Source organism: Schistocerca piceifrons, chromosome 1, assembly GCF_021461385.2.
Source record: "Schistocerca piceifrons isolate TAMUIC-IGC-003096 chromosome 1, iqSchPice1.1, whole genome shotgun sequence".
In the NCBI taxonomy this organism is placed as follows: domain Eukaryota; kingdom Metazoa; phylum Arthropoda; class Insecta; order Orthoptera; family Acrididae; genus Schistocerca; species Schistocerca piceifrons.
Window position 1 is genome coordinate 567097002 of NC_060138.1, and position 19480 is coordinate 567116481.

The 19480-nt window shown below is 42.5% G+C and overlaps 1 protein-coding gene across 1 annotated transcript in view; it reads right to left on the minus strand.

Moving 5' to 3' along the window:
• Window positions 1–19480, minus strand: part of LOC124750818 — a 128050-nt gene that overhangs the window by 59119 nt on the left and 49451 nt on the right. The window lies entirely within an intron of this gene.

Consider the following 19480-nt stretch of genomic DNA (forward strand, 5'->3'; position numbering starts at 1 on the left):
TCATCAATTTATATAATTTTCCGTAAAGTTTTCAGCTACAACTTGATGGCTCTGAGCACTATGGGACTTAACCTCTGAGGTCATCAGTCCCCTGCACTTAGAACTACTTAAACCTAACTAACCCAAGGACATCACACACATCCATGCCCGAGGCAGGATTCGATCCTGAGACCGTAGTGGTCGCGCGGTTCCAGACTGTAGCGCCTAGAACCGCTCGGCCACTCAACCGGCTAAAACTTGATGCTTGGTAACAGAATTATTTATATCAGTGTGGTGTCAATAAACCGTAGAACGGTGATATGTTTATTGTGTTATTCCTAGTTATAACACCTGTGAAGGAGAATAAACAGAAGAATGGAGAAGAAAATTGGAGGAGTGTTAAATGACGATCAGTCTGGCTTTAGGAAATGTAAAGGCACCTCAGAAGCAGTTCAGACGTTGCGGTTGATAATCGATGCGAAACAAAAGGAAAAATTAAGGCATGTTCATAGGATATGTCTACCTGCAAAAAGCGTTCGACAATCTCAAAAGCTGCTAAATGTTCGAAATTCTGAGGGAAGTAGGGGTAAGATAAAGACGGGTAATGTACAATATACAGGGTGTTCATAAATGAATATCTGGCTTTCAACGCTTTATAATATTTATTACATTAAACTTACAGTTATAAATGATAAAGAGCAACTCAAACAGTTGTGTTTGTCACCAGTGCGCATGCGCAGCGCGCAATGTTTCCGCCGCAGTCCGCTAGACACCTGTAGTAGCGAAGATGGCGACTAGTGAACAGAAAGCGTTTTGTGCTTTGCCGTTTGCAAAGACCGAATCTGTAGTTACTGTGGAACGTGCGTTCCGGCTGAAGTTCGGTTGTGATCCTCCAATTGACAATAACATTCGTAGATGGTACCATCAATTTGAATATATCGACTGCCTTTGTAAAGATAAGAGCACAGGAAGAGACTGTTGAGCGAGTGAGAGAGTCGTTCACTCGTAGCCCAAAGAAATCAGTCCGGAAGGCTAGTCGTGAATTACAATTTCCCATGTCGACTGTTTGGAAAGTTTTAAGAAAACGCGCACAACAACGTCCTTACCGTTTACAGTTATTAGAGGCTCTAAAGCCGGCAGACCGTGGATTACGTGCCAACTTTGCAAAAAAATGGTTCAAATGGCTCTGAGCACTATCGGACTCAACATCTGAGGTCATCAGTCCCCTAGAACTTAGAACTACTTAAACCTAACTAACCTAAGGACATCACACACATCCATGCCCGAGGCAGGATGCGAACCTGCGACCGTAGCAGTCACGCGGTTCCGGACGAAGTGCCTAGAACCGCACGGCCACCGCGGCCGGCCCAACTTTGCAAACTAAATGTTGTTTCATGACGATAAATATTCTCTGGATCATGTTGTCTTCAGTGATGAATCGAACTTTCACCTTAGTGGACATGTTAACACTCACAGTGTGAGCACCTGGGGCTGAGAAAATCCTCACAAGGTGGTACAAATGCAACAAGATTCCCCTAAAGTGACTGTTTATGGGCCTTTCTTTTTTTGGTGAACCTACTGTAACTGGCACTTCCAACCTTGATACACTATTGCAATGGCTCTTCCCTTAGTTGGAAGAAGATCAGCCAGAGAACTTCATTTTCTAGCAAGATGGTGCGCCACCTCACTGGCATAGCGAAGTAGGCGACTGGTTGAACTTCACTGTACCCAAGAGCTGGATAGGCCACAAGGGTCCCGGTGACAGGGCTTGCTTTGCGTGGCCTCTACGTTCATCTGACCTAACACCACGCGATTTTTTTCCTTGGGGGCTTCATCAAGGATCGTGTGTACGTGTCTCCGCTACCAGCAGACCTCACTGAATTAAGAAACCAGATTGAAGCAGCTGTTGTTACAATCACTGAAAACACACTTATCAACGTTTGGGCAGAACTCGGCTATAGACTCGATGCGTGCCGTGTGGCAAATGGTGCTCACATTGAACATTTATAAGGTTCTTGGCAAAACTGTTTGAGTTGCTCTTTCATTTGACATATCATTTATAACTGTCAGTTTAATATAATAAATATTATAAAGTGTTAAAACCCCAATATCCATTTATAAACACCCTGTATACAAGAGCTAAGAGAGAACAATAAAACTGGAAGCTCAAGAACGAAGTGATCGGATTAAATAGGATGTAAGAGAGGGACGTAGTCTTTCCCCCCTACTGCTCAATCTATACGTTGAAGAAACAATGACGGAATTAAAGAAAGGTTCTAGAGTGGAATTAAAATTTGAAGTGAAAGGATATCAGTGATTAGATACGCTGATGACATTGCTTTCCTGAGTGAAAGTGATGTAGAATTTCAGGATCTCCTGAAAGCAACGAACAGTCTAATGAGTACAGGATATGAATGCAGGCTAAATCGAAGATAATAAGAAGTGATGTGGCCGAGCGGTTCTAGACGCTACAGTCTGAAACCGCGCGACCGCTACGGTCGCAAGTTCGAATCCTGCCTCGGGCATGGATGTGTGTGATGTCCTTAGGTTAGTTAGGTTTAAGTAGTTCTAACTTCCGGGCGACTGATGACCTCAGAAGTTAAGTCCCATAGTGCGCAGAGCCATTTGAACCATTTAAGAGGTGATAGTGATGAAAACAACGAGGATTGTTGAGAACGAAGTTGATGAAGTGAAGAAATTCTGTTACCTAAGCAGCAAAATAACCAAGGACGGTCGGAGCAAGGATAACGTAAAAAGCAGACTAGCACTGGCAAAAAGGGCATTCTTGGACAATGGAAGTCTAGTAGTATCAAATATAGGACTTGATTTGAGGAAGAAATTTCTTAGAATGTACTTTTCGAGCACAGAGTTGGTTGTTAGTGAAACATGGACTGTGGGAAAACCGGAAGAGAGATTCAGGTGGATCGATAAGAAGATAAGAAGATGAAGATGTTCTGCACAGAATCAGCGAGGAGAGGAACATATGGAAAATACTAACAAGAAGAAGAGTTGTTTTGTTGGTTGGCGGTTGGGTGGGAGGGGGAGTGAGGGAGGGGGGGGACCAAACAGCGAGATCATAGGTCCGATCGGATTAGGAAGAATTTCGGCCGCGCCCTTTCAAAGGAAGCATTTCGGCATCTGCCTGAAGCGATTTAGGGAACGTAAATCACAATGGCCGGACGAGGGTTTGAACCGTCGTCTTCCAGTATGCGAGTATGTTGGGCTAAGCACTACACCACCTCACTAGGCCAAGAAGATGAGACAGGATGGTAAGACATCATTTGACACGCCACGGAATAATTACTATTGTTCTAGAAGGAGCTATAGAGGGTAAAAACTGCAGAAGAAGAATACAGATACTGGAATATATCCAGCAAAAATTGAGGATGTAGGCTGCGAGTGCTACTCTGTGATGAAGAGGTTGATACAGCAGAGGAGTTCGTGCAGGCCATTCAAACCAATCGGAAGGCTCAAAAAATAGTTAAATTTAAATAATGATGGCTTACACTACAGCCTACTACAGACCATGTTCCTTTTATTAAGTGCTTTATTGACGCATCTGTGCTGCTCAATACATTAGGTCAATGGCCGGTTTGCTGCTGAATTCTGCTGGACTGGCTGCCACCAGGCCCAAGATGACACGGACACTCCACCGAGCGCACGTGGTCTCTTCGTGGAAGCCAGCCATGTGGTCCCTGTGCCAGCGGTTTGTATTCGACGACGGCGTACCTGCTACGGCCCCAGGTGACACAGGTTGCGTCGCAGAAGTGTGAATGCCCTCTTGTTAAGTCCGGGAAGAGACTTAGAGGTTAGAGTTGTCGCCTATCGAACCGGTGACTTCTACTGACAGATCTATGTTGTGTCCTCGTCTTGCACAGCAGCGCCATACTCATAGGGCTACAAGACCAAGAATAATGCGCAGTATTATATAGTTGCCAACGGCGTGCTTGTTGTTAGTAAGTGCCACTACCAGTTATGTATCCTAAAACACCATTGCGTCAGTGAGGACATCTCCCTTGCTCCTTGCTGCACCAGTCTGTGCGGTACTGCCGAGTTCGCTGTTTCAGCTAGCTAAGTTGCGTCGCAAGATTGCGTTAGCCTTCTTGAATTATTACAGAGTCATCAGCCTGTGCTCTCCTGATGACAGCGCCGTTGCAATACATCGCTCAAGCTCACACTGATATTCACGTAGATGGTCGGTCAGCTACATTTGCCTTCACTATTTAGTCTCTCATTGCAACCCACTGGTCTACTATTGATTTGTTTTTAGTTATTCGTTGCATATGCTCCCTTTTAAACTCTCAGAGACCTGTGGTTCTTTCAATTTATCGAAGTTCCATCATCATTTCCTACCTTCCTGCAATTTTTGATCCCAATTGGTAACCAATAAATTATGGTCACAGTCCTTATCTGCCGCTGGAAAGGTCTTGCAGTTTAAAGCCTGGTTTCAAAAACTTCATATTACCACTCCCATTGGCTGTAGGTATCTTGCACTTATACAACGTTCTCTCACAATTTTTAACCAAAAGTTAGTAAAGATAAAAAGAGTGATCTACCACAGAGGTAGTCAGGCTACCTTTTCAGTCTTTCCACCCAGTCCATGTTCGATGGCTAAGTGTGGTTCAAATGGCTCTGAGCACTATGGGACTTAACATCTGAGGTCATCAGTCCCCCAGAACTTAGAACTAGTTAAACCTAACTAACCTAAGAACATCACACACATCCATGCCCGAGGCAGGATTCGAACCTGCGACCGTAGCGGTCGCGCGGTTCCAGACTCAAGCGCCTAGAACCGCTTGGCCAAAACGGCCGGCGGCTAAGTGTGCAAATTACTTGTAAAGTCCAATGAACCTATTACGATTTATACATACACAATTCGCGGAAACAAATAATATGCAGTAAACAACGGGATCAAGCTCATGTTAACGTATAACTTTAGGTAAGGGCCAAAAAGGCCTTACGGTAACACTTTGGTCTTTGTTTCGAAAACTGAAGGTATACTACACTTGGTTTTAGACTGTGGAACCGTCAGCTGCGTGTAGATTCCAATTAAACGGGACCAAAAAAACCTAAAATAACGCTTGTAACGTTTTAAAAGGTAAAATACTTCTTTGGTATTAACGTACGTGGATCCTTCTGGCAAATACACAAATGGTTCAAATGGCTTTAAGCACTATGGGACTTAACATCTGGCATCATTTCCCTACACTTAGAACTACTTAAATCTAACTAAACTAAGGACATCACACACACATCCATGCTCGAGGCAGGATTCGAACCCGCGGCCGCAGCAGCAGCGCGGTTCAAGACTAAAGCGCCTAGAACCGCTCGGCCAAAGAGGTCGGCTAGAATCACACAAGAATACAGTTTATTATACGGAGGTAGAAGTTGTCAGTTTAGAGTGCCACCATTTGGACTAAATGTGAGTGCTGGAGTATTTATTAATGCACTTGGAAAGGTCCTTGGAGCAGAGGTGTTAAAAAGAATTAGTGTGTACGTGGTCAACATACTGAACGGCATGCCTACCTAGGAGGAACACAATGAACTGCCTGAGAATGGCTGGCTCTGAGCACTATGGGACTCAACTGCTGAGGTCATTAGTCCCCTAGAACTTAGAACTAGTTAAACCTAACTAACCTAAGGACATCACAAACATCCTTGCCCGAGGCAGGATTCGAACCTGCGACCGTAGCGGTCTTGCGGTTCCAGACTGCAGCGCCTTTAACCGCACGGCCACTTCGGCCGGCTGCCTGAGAATGTACTGTAAGCTTTCGGACCGTCTGGTATTAATGCAAACCTTACCGAGTCAGAAGAATAGAATTTGTTTACGTATCAGTGTTGTGCACGGAATCAGAGCAGTTTGCCGGCCGCGTTGGCGGGGAATTCTAGGCGCTTCAGTCCAGAACCGCGCGACTCTTGCGGTCGCAGGTTCGAATCCTGCCTCGGGCATGGATGTGTGTGATGTCCTTAGGTTAGTTAGGTTTAAGTAGTTCTAAGTTCTAGGGGACTGATGACCTCAGATGTTAAGTCCCATAGTGCTCAGAGCCATTTGAACCATTTGAATCAGAGCAGTTTATGTGCTTATGTTAGTTTAAAGCCATTATGAACGATTTAAAGAACGCATTCACTAGCTTCACACTTAGTGAGTTAATTTTCAGACGGCAGGAGAACAATGCTGGCGCAAAGTAAATCCAAAGTACAGATATAATGAGAGAGAAGAAAACATCAGAGAAGCAGTCGTCTCACTGGCGCAAAAACAGTGAAAAAAATACTTTAATAGGAAGATTGGCCAAGTGCTTGTGTGAAATCATCTGTAACTGTCAAGCTTGACAAATTCATTAGAAAATGGGAATATGTGTATAACTGCTGCTGTTATTGCATGGATACCGAATTCTAGAGAATTTTTGCTGAGTTATACTAAATTACAAAGAATAAAAGAACTATGTCTTTATCAGAATCTGAAGCAGCTTTATAAATAATGGGAGTAAAAATGTGATGTGCATCCACAACTTACGTTTTGAATTTGCATGTGTGCCTATTTACTGTGCTAATCTTAAGATCCGATAATGAGGAGGTAATGAATCGAAAAATGGAGAAAAGTAGTTTACCGCATAGTTCCACTAAAAGAAGGGATTGGTTGATAGGTCACATTCTGAGACATCAAGGAATCGTCAAGTTGCTGATGGAGCGTAGCGTCGTGCGTGAGGCCACAGCGTGATTGCTGTAAAGAGGTTCAAACAGGTGAGGGCTACAGTAATTATGCACCAATGAAGAGGCTAACATTGGATAGAATAGCGTCGACAGACGCATCAAACCAGTCTTTAGACTGAGGACAAAAATAACAGTAGCCTGCATACAAGTAGTTTGTTCAAACGTCCTGAATGACTTCTCGGGGTGTGGATGGGGGGGAAATGGAGGAAGCAAGCTCCGCCCACCGACTCCCAGAACCCGGGTGGAGGAGTGGCAGTGCAGGAGAACAAGCTGCGCATACTTTACTCAGTGCTGGAGCTACATGCAGTATGTGCGCACTGGCTCTGCACAGAACGGCACCACAGCTGCTTCGTAGCAGCTGCCGTAAACATGGGTACTGTACTGTTATATCGCCATTTTGGCAGTAGCCAGGCATAAAATATTAGTGGCCCAAAGTGATCTACCGACTTCTACCGACAGCTGTCGATGCAGAAGTAGCGAGTTGTCGTTCTGCATGTGGGGATAGATACTAAATAGCTGTCTATACATAATAACGACAGACTATTTTTTATGTATGAAGGGTATTGATTAAATTAGGCAAGGTGTTAATTTAGTATAATGTTTTTAGTTTGATAGCGAATGAGCCAGAAGTTCAGGGTAGATTCAGACATAGCTGCTAGGAAATCTTTCGGGTTGTGAGGTCGTGATCCAAGAAAATCTTCTCTTCCTGACGTTTCATCCAGGACTGCGCTGAACATCCTCAGAGGCGTTCCTCCGCTGAGTCTTGCCGAATGACCGGTCGCACATTCGAGAGCGAGTTTTATGTTTGACAAGGGTTATCTCTGCTCATCACGTGTTACTTCGATCACGCACGCTTTCTTACAGTATATATGTCGCTATCGGACGTCCGACCGGTCAGTCGGCAAGATTCAGCGGAGGAGCGCCTCTGAGGATGTCCAGCGCAGTCCTGGACGAAACGTCGGGGACAGAAGAGTTTCTTGGGCCACGACCTCACATCTCGAAAGGTTTACCAGCAGCTACGTCATCCGTTTGTGCAAGCCTTCATTCTGATTAGATTCAGACAGCCATATTTAGCGCGAAAAGAGTTTACCACAGGCTTGTACGTAGTTGATTTAGATATCTGCCTTCGTCTGATTCGATCTAATGCAGATGAACATTACTAACATGTTTAGGCAATGGCCTGGAATCTCTTCACATCTGACTTGGTCGAACTGTAAAATAACACAACATTTTTTTGTACAGCTATTGTCAATACAATGACGAGATTGTAGGATTAGTTATAAATATTAGAGTATTTAACAAAGGTTATAGTTTTTATGAGTTGGTTATATCATTGACAGGACAGATAAGCAGCTTTATTCCTGAGAATCTGCCATGAGAGTGGCCTAACGTCATTTACTTGCCAATGAGATAAACTGTTGTACTGCCTGAATACAGAACCTTAGTTCCTTGGGATTACTCTACAGTGATAAGAAAATAGTTGAACACAATAACTGACCATGAACTGATCAGTCCGGAACCGCGCGACTGCTACGGTCGCAGGTTCGAATCCTGCCTCGGGCATGGGTGTGTGTGATGTCCTTAGGTTAGTTAGGTATAAGTAGTTCTAAGTTCTAGGGGACTGATGACCACAGATGTTAAGTCCCATAGTGCTCAGAGCCATTTGAACCATGAACTGGTGCAAAGACACAAATGAGGAAGCTGTGGTGATGATAACAAATGGTTCAAATGGCTCTGAGTACTATGGGACTCAACTGCTGAGGTCATTAGTCCCCTAGAACTTAGAACTAGTGAAACCTAACTAACCTAAGGACATCACAAACATCCATGCCCGAGGCAGGATTCGAACCTGCGACCGTAGCGGTCTTGCGGTTCCAGACTGCAGCGCCTTTAACCGCACGGCCACTTCGGCCGGCTGATGATAACATTGTTATCCGAGGTGAAGAGTGTGAACATGACTCCTGCGCTGTAAAAAGACACTGCACTGTGTGAGCGTTAAAGTTTGAATTGGCGTAGAGAACTTACACACGATCTTAGCGTCGGTCACCCTGTTTCGTTCTGAAGAAGAAATGAATTCACTTGTGGCTAATTGAAACGTGGCGTGCGGTCAGACACATACTACGAACTGTTAATGTATCTTGTGATGGGGACAACTCATGTCATACGGCTGCAAAGGTATCACCAATTTCAGTAAATATTAACTGCTTAATAGGACCATCTGATAGCCCTTTTCTCTGGGAACTAAATGTGAAATATTTTAGTTGTTACTCGGAATTTTCCTTAATTTGAAATCTGAAATAATTTTTAAGGCATATAAACTGTATATACAGTTTATAGTTTACTCACCTTGTAAGAATGTTTCATATTATCTCATTAAGTAAAACGAAGTTCAAAATGACTTTAAATTGCTGTAGATGATGCCTCATTACTGAGAAGAAGATGTGTAGTCTATAACTAGCGGTCACCCTCGGTTGCGCTCGGATATCAATAGTTTTGTGACAATGAGTGACTGTAAGTATGCTGCTGTACGTGCTGTAACCTCAGTTGCCCTCACATGTCTGCCTGTTTGGGTAAGCGCAGCTCGTGATGTGCGCCCCACTCTCCTCCCCTCCCAAGTTGTCCCATCGCACAATACATGGCCATGCGTAGCTTCGCTGTCTGTCAGTGCGTACAGAGGGATATGTGCAGTAGTGCGTATGAGTGCATCCTGCTGTTGAGGTAGCTATACATTATACAACGTGTACATTGTGCAACAAATAATGTGAAAGTATGAATTAAACATACTGAAGGTTTTACAAAAATCTGTATTCATTACACTGAATTGCACCACGTAGCACATACCAACCAATAAAAACATTTTCACAAACATGATGAAGGTCAAAAGTCAAAGAGTAATTAGCTTTTTTGAGAGAGCAAATATTTTACTCTAATTCCTGTAATATTCCTCATGAAGTAGCCTATGTTCTTCCTCAGGGATCAAGCTATCTCCATGCCAAATTTCAACGAAATTTACTCAGCGGTTTAGTCGTGAAAACGTAACAGAGTTATTTTCACATTTATTACATTAGTACGGATAAAACTTACAATTACGGTATCTTTTTTTTCTGTGATCCAGTTTTGATGAATTGAAGCCTACACGGTGCCCGAAGCTATTTTCAAGTTATGTATGGAAACCTCATGAAAGAGATAGAGTTTTCAGACTGAGACTGATATGATGGTTTTAGATCTTTTTACCGTCATCAGACTGTGATTAAATAAAGCGTACACGGTTCCCCAAGATACACTCAAGTTACCTGCGAAAACCTAATAGTTTATGAGAAGCGTGTTCAAACAGGCAGACAGACACGCCAATTTTACAAATTTATTACTAGTGTACACAGATATGACAACTGAGGACGTTCTTCTGTGTGTTTTTAGGACATAATTTTCTCACAGACCGGGGATCGAATGACAGGACGTTTGAGAAAATTCCAGCCCAGAAAATACTAATCGAAACAAGACCAGTGGTCAGTAAAAACGTGAATGAATGGACGGCAGTTGTAGTAGATGAATCACCAGCCTTGTCATGTTTACTCTGCGCCCACTGCTGTCAGAATTTTTTCCCGCAGTTCCGAAATAATTTAAGGTCGCTGAATTGCAGCATGTTTGTTTGCTGTGCCTCATTATGTGAGTAGATCTTTTTTTTGCAGCGGTACATTCAACGCTCGGCGAAAAAGAAACAAATGAATAGGTTATTGATGGATAGCTCTGGTATTAATCGAGACTGGGATTCGTTGTACTCGTTTGTTGACGGACTTTCCTGCTATTATGACACACACATTTGTAATGAACTATATCGTTGCGAAAAATTTTATAGTATTGTAATTCATGCATAATAAACGTGTGATTGTGATTCAGAGCTAATATTTTCCATAGGCCTAATTATTAAATAATTGTGGAATTGGAAAGCACCTGAGATATTACATACTAAAGTTGGAAAGTAAAATATCACTTGTCGATAAACAATACGTTATCACTCGTCTTTAGGGACTAGTTATAGTGTTATAGTTTACAATTTTAGTTAAAAAAGCATGCTTCGTACAGACATCTATCTGAAAAGGCATCCTTCCTCCTTGGTACTGCCACTGAACGTGCAACTGACTGGGTTCAAAGAACTTCCTCCTGTTGTAGCACAACACTACGTAGCAACTCGGACAATATTTCACACTTAGATGGTCAACCACTACTTTCAGTCGTTTCGTGTGTTCAGGGCAGTAATTACCGATAAATCTGTTGCTGGTCACTATTACTCTCATCGATTACCTACGACAAACATCTTTCTCTTCTTCTCTGTATGGTAGTAGCACCTGACAATCCTTTTCACTACTGTCATTGATGTCAATAACAGTTTAATAACGTTACGGCCTCTCGTTGCAGTCGTTGTGCTGACTGCGGCTGACCCCTAGTCAGCCACTGATCAGACCATGTGTTAACAGGGACCACATCCTACTACTACATCACTCGATTTTCTTTATTCATCAGTCTTCCGATTGGTTTGATGCGGCCCGATACGAATTCCCGTCCTTTACCAATCTCTTCATTTCAGAGTAGCACTTGTAACATCGAAAATGCAGATAAAATACCTTCTGCGCCATCCAATACTTTTCGCCGTTCAGTATCCGTTGATAAATTGTGCTGTATTCCTAATTCTGCATCTTTAAGCATTATTACAGGAACTATAATTAATATGTAATGGATGTAACAGAGTATTTATTTGTGAATGTATATAACTGACTGTAATTAAACTGTAAATATTGTTTGTTGCTGGTTAATATCAAAGGGAACTTTCTTTAAACGTATCGATAGCAACGACGGAATGGAGTAGCTGTGCCATTGTTTATCTTTGAGTATGGAGAGTCAGTGTCGCGATGCGAGTAGACAGGAAGCCTAGCAGCTCCAGCACTGATAGAGCGCCAAAGTGTTTGTTGGGCGCTCCCGTAGACGCGGTGTGCACCTATGATCGCGCCAGTGTAGGCACGCCCACTTCGTTAACCCGCGAGTATTGAAAGCAAAGTAAGAGTGGACAGACGGAGGAAGCTGCAGCTCTAACTATCTTTCAATAATTAAAACTAAGTTACTTCCTGTTTCCAAATTTTGTAGTAAGTTACGATGAAGTTACTAAAAATTCGTTTTTTTATATAACAAATTTTCAGTTACTATTAGTCATTTACTTAACCAGGAACTTTATTTATCTTTGCTTTCAAAATTTACTATTTGAGAATGAGTAACTCCAAACTCAGTGCTTTCTGCTTCATTTATTTTCTCATGACCTTTGAATGGTATCCCTAGTGGGGACTTTAAATGACTGACAATGTAGGCAAAAGTTAGTGCACTAACAACATTTATCTTCCCAAAATAAATAAACAAACATGAATTATGCTAACCAAGTTATTGATTGAATACCGCAACAACTAACAGGTAATTTCCAGAACGAGATTTTCACTCTGCAGCGTAGTGTGTGCTGATATGAAACTTCCTGGCAGATTGACACTGTATGCCGGACTGAGACTCGAACTCGCGACCTTTGCCTTTCACGGGTAAGTACTCTACCATCTGAGCTACCCATGCACGACTCACGCCCCGTCCTCACAGCTTTATTTCCGCCAGTACCTCGTCTCCTACCTTCCAGACTTTACAGAAGCTCTTATGCAAACCTTGCAGGAGTGTTAGTCCTGCAAGGTTCGCAGGAGAGCTCCTGTAAAGTTTGGAAGGTAGGAGACGAGATACTGGCAGAATTAAAGCTGTGGGGACGGGGCGTGAGTCGTGCTTGCGTCCCCAGAACAGTGATGCCCATCCACTGTAACCTCAAGCTGTCTAACTGGGGCTAACGTAGCCTGTAGCTGAGGGCGAAGTGTCACCAACTCAGCTCGCATTCGCACACAGCAATCATAATCCCAATTCATACTAAAGACGATGGAAAACTACATTACACAGACAAATAAAAGACTGTCGAGACTTAACTCCAAAGACTTGTTTGCAGTCGGAGGTTCAATGTGCTTTTAACTCCGGCAATAGATAAACATGCATACCCTTCTGTAGTATTTTCTTCTCTCTACGCATGAACCAATTGTAGTCGCGGTTTTACTACTGTGAATGTAAATGTTTTGTCCAGATATGCATTCACAAGAATACCATGCTAGATTTCCTATCCAAGTTTACCAAGGCATTAGTTTAATCATAATTTAATCATTTCAATGGCTGTTCAATTTGTTTGTTGTGAATTTTTTTTCATGCCTAATAAACTTAGTTCACTGAGATCACCGTTTAATTTCATTGACAGATGAATTCCTTTATCATTGATTTGATGGGGGATGATTTACTTATGTGAAATATTACAGGGACAAATTAAAGATTTCAATTAAAGTATCCCACTAACACGAAACGCAAGGGGAAAAAAAGGCGTACGTCCATTCTATCTCTGGCGTCTGTCTATTACAGATTTCTGGAACATCTTTTATGCATGCAAATATTGACTTTTGTGGAGCTTGGGAATTTCCTCTACAGGATTCAAGACGTATTCCGGAAACAACATTTGCGTGAAACCTAGCTCTCTCTGTTCGTCAAGGATACCCATAAATACATAGATACAAGCACGCAGGTAGATACCGTGTGCGTTGATCACTGGATGGAAGCATTTCTACAGACAAGCAGTGTGACTGGATTGAAAGCTTACTATAAAATAGAGCACAGCATGTTATTCTCAATGTTGAGAATTCTTCCGACACAGAAGGATCTTTGGGCGCACCCCAAATATTACAGAACAGTTATTTCTCTCTCTCTATCTCTCTCTCTCTCTCTCTCTCTCTCTCTCTCTCTCTCCGAGTCAGGAGGAAAGGTACATGCTTTGAGGGGTGATAGTATTAGTGATTCTGAACAAAAACCTCCTTAAGGATGTATCCCTATTTCGAATGGTTTCCGAGATAGAACACATTTATATCCCTTTCGTACATTTTTCTTGAATAACTCGGAAACTGTTCCCTCCAGCGAAAACGTGTCACAGCACTAAATTACACTATATTAAATTTCCTACAAGAAGGTCCCATTCATTTTTTCTCTAGAACTAATGTTTTGTGCGAAGAGAGCGCGAGAATATTAAAAAACTCGCTCGACGCGTATGTGCTTTAGCTTACGTAGTTTCTGTATGCCAATCTCAGGTGGCATGTTGAGGTAGCAGTTTGAGACGAACAGTTTGATACGGGACACTTGTGGTCTACCAAGTCGGGAAACTACCTCAAATTGGCCTACAAAAACTAAGTAAAATGGCTGGCTCTGAGCACTATGCGACTTAACGTCTGAGGTCATCAGTCGCCTAGAACTTAGAACTAATTAAACCTAACTAACCTAAGGACATCACACACATCCACGCCCGAGGCAGGATTCGAACCTGCAACCGTAGCGGTCGCTCGGTTACAGACTGTAGCGCCTAGAACCGCACGGCCACTCCGGCCGGCTCAAAAACTAAGTAAGCTACACGGCATGCACGTCGAGCGTGTTTTTCAACCTTCTCGCGCTCTCTTCGCACAAAACATTAGTTCTAGAGAAAAAAATGATAGGACTTTTTTGTAGTAAATTTAATATAGTTCAATTTTGCACTGCGTTTTCGCTGGAGAGAGCGGTTTTCGAATTATTCAAGAAAAATGTACAAAAGTGATATAAAATGTGTCTATCTCGGAAACCATTCGAAACAGGGCATACTTCCATATGAAGCATTTTGGTCAGATTCATTAATACTAACATCCCTCAAAGCATGTACCTGTCCTCCTGACTCACCCTGCACATACATATACGAGGGTAAGTCAATTATTTTGCGCAAGGCAGTTATAAAATTTAATTGTAATCAAATAGGTAACTTACAAGAATATCATTTTTGGACATAGTCTCCTTGCGTTTCAACGCACTTTGTCTAATGCTGTACAAGCTTTCTGATGCTCTCATAAAAGAAGATTCTCGGTTGAGCTGCGAGCCAGGAATGCACCGCTTTTTTCATTGCTTCATCCGAGGCAAATCGACGGCCCCTTAATGCCTGTTAGAGTGGACCAAACAAGTGATAGCAGGGTCAAGATCGGGACTATATGGAGGATGATCCAGTATTTCAAATTTGAGTTTGTGGAGCGTTTCTGCAGTGTGAGGAGCAATACGAGGACAGTCATTGTCGTGTAACAGCACAACACCTTTTGACAGCAATCCTCGGCGTTTGCTTCGAATTGCAGGCTTTAGCTTAGCAGTAAGCATCTCACTGTGAGGTACACTTTTTATTGTTGTACCCCTTTCCCCATAATGTTCCAGTACTGGACCTTATGCGGCCCAGAAAACCGTAGGCATCTGTTTTCCTGCCGACAGTTGGGTCTTGAGCTTCTTCTTGCACGGCGAATTTGGATGTTTCCATTCCATACTCTGCTGTTTGGTCTCCGGCTCGAAATGATGGGTCAATGTTTCGTCACTAGTAATGATCCTGTCTAAGATATTGTCCCCTTCATTACTATAGCGATCCAAATGTTTTTTGCAGATATCCAAGCGCATTTGTTTATGCAGCTGTGTGAGTTGTTTTTGGACCCATCTTGCACAAACTTTATGAAACCCAAGTTTGTTGTGGATGATTTCGTAGGTAGAACCGTGATTAATTTGCAGACGATATGCCACTTCATCAATAGTTAATCGTCTGTGTAAGAGAATCATTTCACGTGAACCCTCAATGGGTTCTACATTTGTGACGGTAAACGGTCTTCCGGCTCCTTCATCGTGTCGGCCACCATTTCGGAATTGTTCAATCCATTCGTAGACACTCCGTTGGGGCAAAACACTGAGCGGACCAGCCAGGATTAACAGCATGGCAGCGATAACTAAACTAACTTAGCAGCTTCAAAATTGCGAAGACATAACAACCAAAAAACAAATCATGCGTCATCAACGTAAAAGTATAGTACTAACAAAATAAACAAAAATATAACTAAATTGTGGATAGTAATTGACTTACCCTCGTGTGTCCTTGAGACATTTCGCGGATGATAGTATGGCACACTGATCAGCCGAAGCCGGAACATTATGACCACATATCTAATAGCCGCTATGTCCACCTTTGTCACGGATAAAAGCGGCGACGCGTCGTGGCATTGAAGCAATGAGGCCTTGGTAGGTCGCTCGAGGGAACTGGTACCGCATGTGCACACTCAAGTCACCCAATTCTCGCAAATTCGAGGGAAGTGGTTGATGAGCTCTGTCACCACGTTCATTCAAATTCCAGATGTGTTATATCTATTTCAGATCTGCACAATTGGGGGACCAGCACATAAATTGGAACTCGCCACTGTGTCCTTCGAACCACACATTCACTCTCCTAGCCTTGTGACATGGCTAGTTACCTTGCTGAAAAATACCACTGCCGTCGGGAAATATGATTGTCATTAAGAGGTGTACGTGGTCTGCAATCATTTTACGATACTTCTTGGCCCACATGGTGCCTTGTACGAGCTCCACTGAGCACATGGACGCCCACGTGAATGTTTCCCAGAGCATAATGGAGCTGCCGCCAGCTTGTCTCCGTCCCGCAGTACAGATGCGAAGGAGCTGTTCCCCTGGAAGACGACGGATTCTCGCCCTCCAGTCGGCATGATGAAGAAGGTGTCGGGATTCGTCAGACCATGCAACGCTCTGCCACTGCGCCAACGTCCAAAGTCGACGGTCATGCTGACATTTCAGTCGAAGTTACCGGCGTCGCGGTATTAACATTGGCACATACATGGGTCGTCGGCTGCGACGGCCCATCTTTACGGAGTGTTCGGTGAACTGTGTGTTCAGACACACTTGTACTCAGTCCAGCATTAAAGTCTGATGTTAGTTCTGTAACAGTTCACACCTGTTCAGTTTTACCAGTCTGCCCAGCGAACGACGTCCGACATGCGTAATGAGGGGTGGCCGCCAAAACCCACGACGTGTTGCAGTCATTCCTCGCTAGGTGACGTTTCTGTCGCCTGGACATGTTTATATTAATAGTAGGCGGTGACCATAATGTTCTGGCTGGTCAGTGCATACAGAGAGGTAGCGAAATACAGGAAGATATGCAGAGTATCGATGTTTGGTGCAGGAACTGGCAATGGACCCTCAACAGAAACAAAAGAGCCCCACACAGAAACAAAGTAACATACTGCGTGCATACAGATAGAAAGACCCATTATTGTATCACTGCATACAGAGCGATTGCAAGCGAGACCACCACATACTATAAAGACAGACGCCAGACAGACTCATTGGAAGAATCCTCAGGAAAGTCCATGAACGAAGGAGGTAGCTTACGATACACTTATCCTACCAATACTCGAATATTTCTCGTCAGTCTTTGATCCGTATCATATAGGATCGATTCGACAAATAGGGAACATCCAAAGAAGAGCAGTAAGTTTCCTTACAAGTTCGTATAGTAAGCGTGAAAACGTCACGGAGATGCTCAGTCCAATCCAGTGGCAAACGCTGCAAGAGAGGCTTTCTGCAAACGATTTGATTTACTGTCAAAGTCTCGGGAGCGTACCTTCCTGGAAGAGTCAACCAATATAAATAAAATCAGTCATATAGAGGCTAGACGGTAATAGTTGGTCCCGTGAACCATTCAAGACGGGAACAGGAAAAGGGGGCCGCACAAAGTATTCTCCTCCGCTTACCGTGAGGTGGCTTGCGGAATGTAGATGTAGATGCAGGTGAAGAATGTGTTGATAATTTTGTATTTGTCGATGGGTCCACAATAAACGTGTGCGAAATGCAATTCAGTATACAGGGTGTAAATCTTAAGTTGACAAACCAGAATAACTCGAAAAATAAGCTTCACACGAAAAAATGTGTAGAAACCAAAGTTGACTATTTTCGAGGGGGACATCTGCTGGTGCTAAAATTAGCCCGCCACACCAGCCCCCTGGGGGTGGGGCGGGAGGCAACTTTAGAACTTCAAATGGGAACCCTCCTTTTTTATTGCAGAATCAGATTCTACATAAAACAACTACGTACATTTTGTGTTAAAGATTTGTTTCGATTCTTGTAATTTGGAGCTGTAATTCAAGAAAATCCATGTTCTCAATTTTCGCGTGGAAAATGGTTGCGGATAAATAAAAAGTAGGATGTTTGGTTAGGTAGTTAGCTAGTCAGATGATTTGTTTGATAATTAAAAGTTGTGTGGACTTATGACCACGAAACAAACGAAACTTAATCCGAATCTGCGGAAAAAATTAATACAGTATTTGGGTCAGCATTTGTAAAACACTCATTCCTCTCTCTCAAAGAGGGAGAGTTTTAGTGACTCAAAATTTTAAAGTTGCCTCGCGCCTCACCGTCAGGGGCCGGGGGCGGCGGGCTAATTTTAACACCAGCAGATGTCCCCATCGAAAATAATCAGCTTTGGATTCTACACATTTTTTTCGTGTGAAACTTATTTTTCGAGTTATTTTGGTTTGTCAACTTAAAATTTACACCCTGTATAAGCAGCGTTTAAACAGAGAAAGTCGTATTTTACTGTGTAGTTGTAATTTAGAGGGACAATAATTCAGCTGTAAAGTTATGCTACGTCCCGCAATTGGATGAATTTATACTTTTGCAGTTTTGTAGATTAGAGCAGAAATACAGTATATACGTAGTGGATTGTTTCATCCACACGCATAAAATTACAGGTATTGTCACTAGGAAATTTATAATCTCTACACGCGTCGTAAATCAATAATACACGAGCACTTCTGCGAGATATGTACGATAAAAAACGTGTAACAGCAAATTTAGACCGCTACACATTCGTATAAATTAATGTTCTGAAAGAGTCTAATACGTTGCGGTTGTTTTGGGAACAAAAACACTTACTGTAAATAGGCGTATGCATCAGTGTTCTGCACAGCCCATTTGGAAGAGAATGCTCAACAAGCGAACGCCTGCGGAACCTCCGATCACATATTGCACTCTATCTTTTCTTTAAACAAAAATAAAAATGACGGTATGTAATGTCACTACATTCCCTTTCAATCAATTAATTCCATTTATCTGTTTTCCTGTAGAAATGCAGTTAATAAAGTAAAGGAGTACTTCTTCGTGAGGTAAATTAAATTCAACATAACCTAACAAAATGTAAATTCTTCCTGCTAGACTTACTGCTGTGACTTCTAGTGAAATAAAATTTCACCTCATCGTTAAGATAAAATAATACTTTATAGAGCGGAAAAAATTTGAACGGAATGTCTTCTTGATGAGTCAGGTTTTGAAAATAAATTTTTGTTTGAAACTTCATGCACATGATTAAAACATCAAAAGAATGGGAATTATAAACGATAACTTATTCTTTCTTTTAACGTATGTGTAAATCCATTTACTACTTTTTGTGGTTTTGGATTGTTAACGAAAAGTTTGCTGTTGGGTGAGCTGTGTATACGTAAGACCACGGTGGGTGGAAGACGTAAGCTAAATCAGAAAAATTGTACCAAAAGCTGATTTTGGTACTCACATCCTTGTCACTTTTCTCTGTTTTATCCCGCCTTGTCGGACCCTTTCGTACGATAGCAGGATGGTAATCTCCAATGCCGTAATTCAGATTCGCTTGCTACTTTTCTGAAAGCTTCATCATAAAAGTTGTGAGTAGACAACCAAACACGGTCAAATATCTGTCCTTTTCTGATGATCTAATCTTGTTTCCGGGAGTCGGAGCTTGCACATGTTGGATAGTATTCCAATCTGGTTTTTTTTCAAATCTGTAGTGGTTATGCCGTACCTGTTAGGACATAATCGCTTA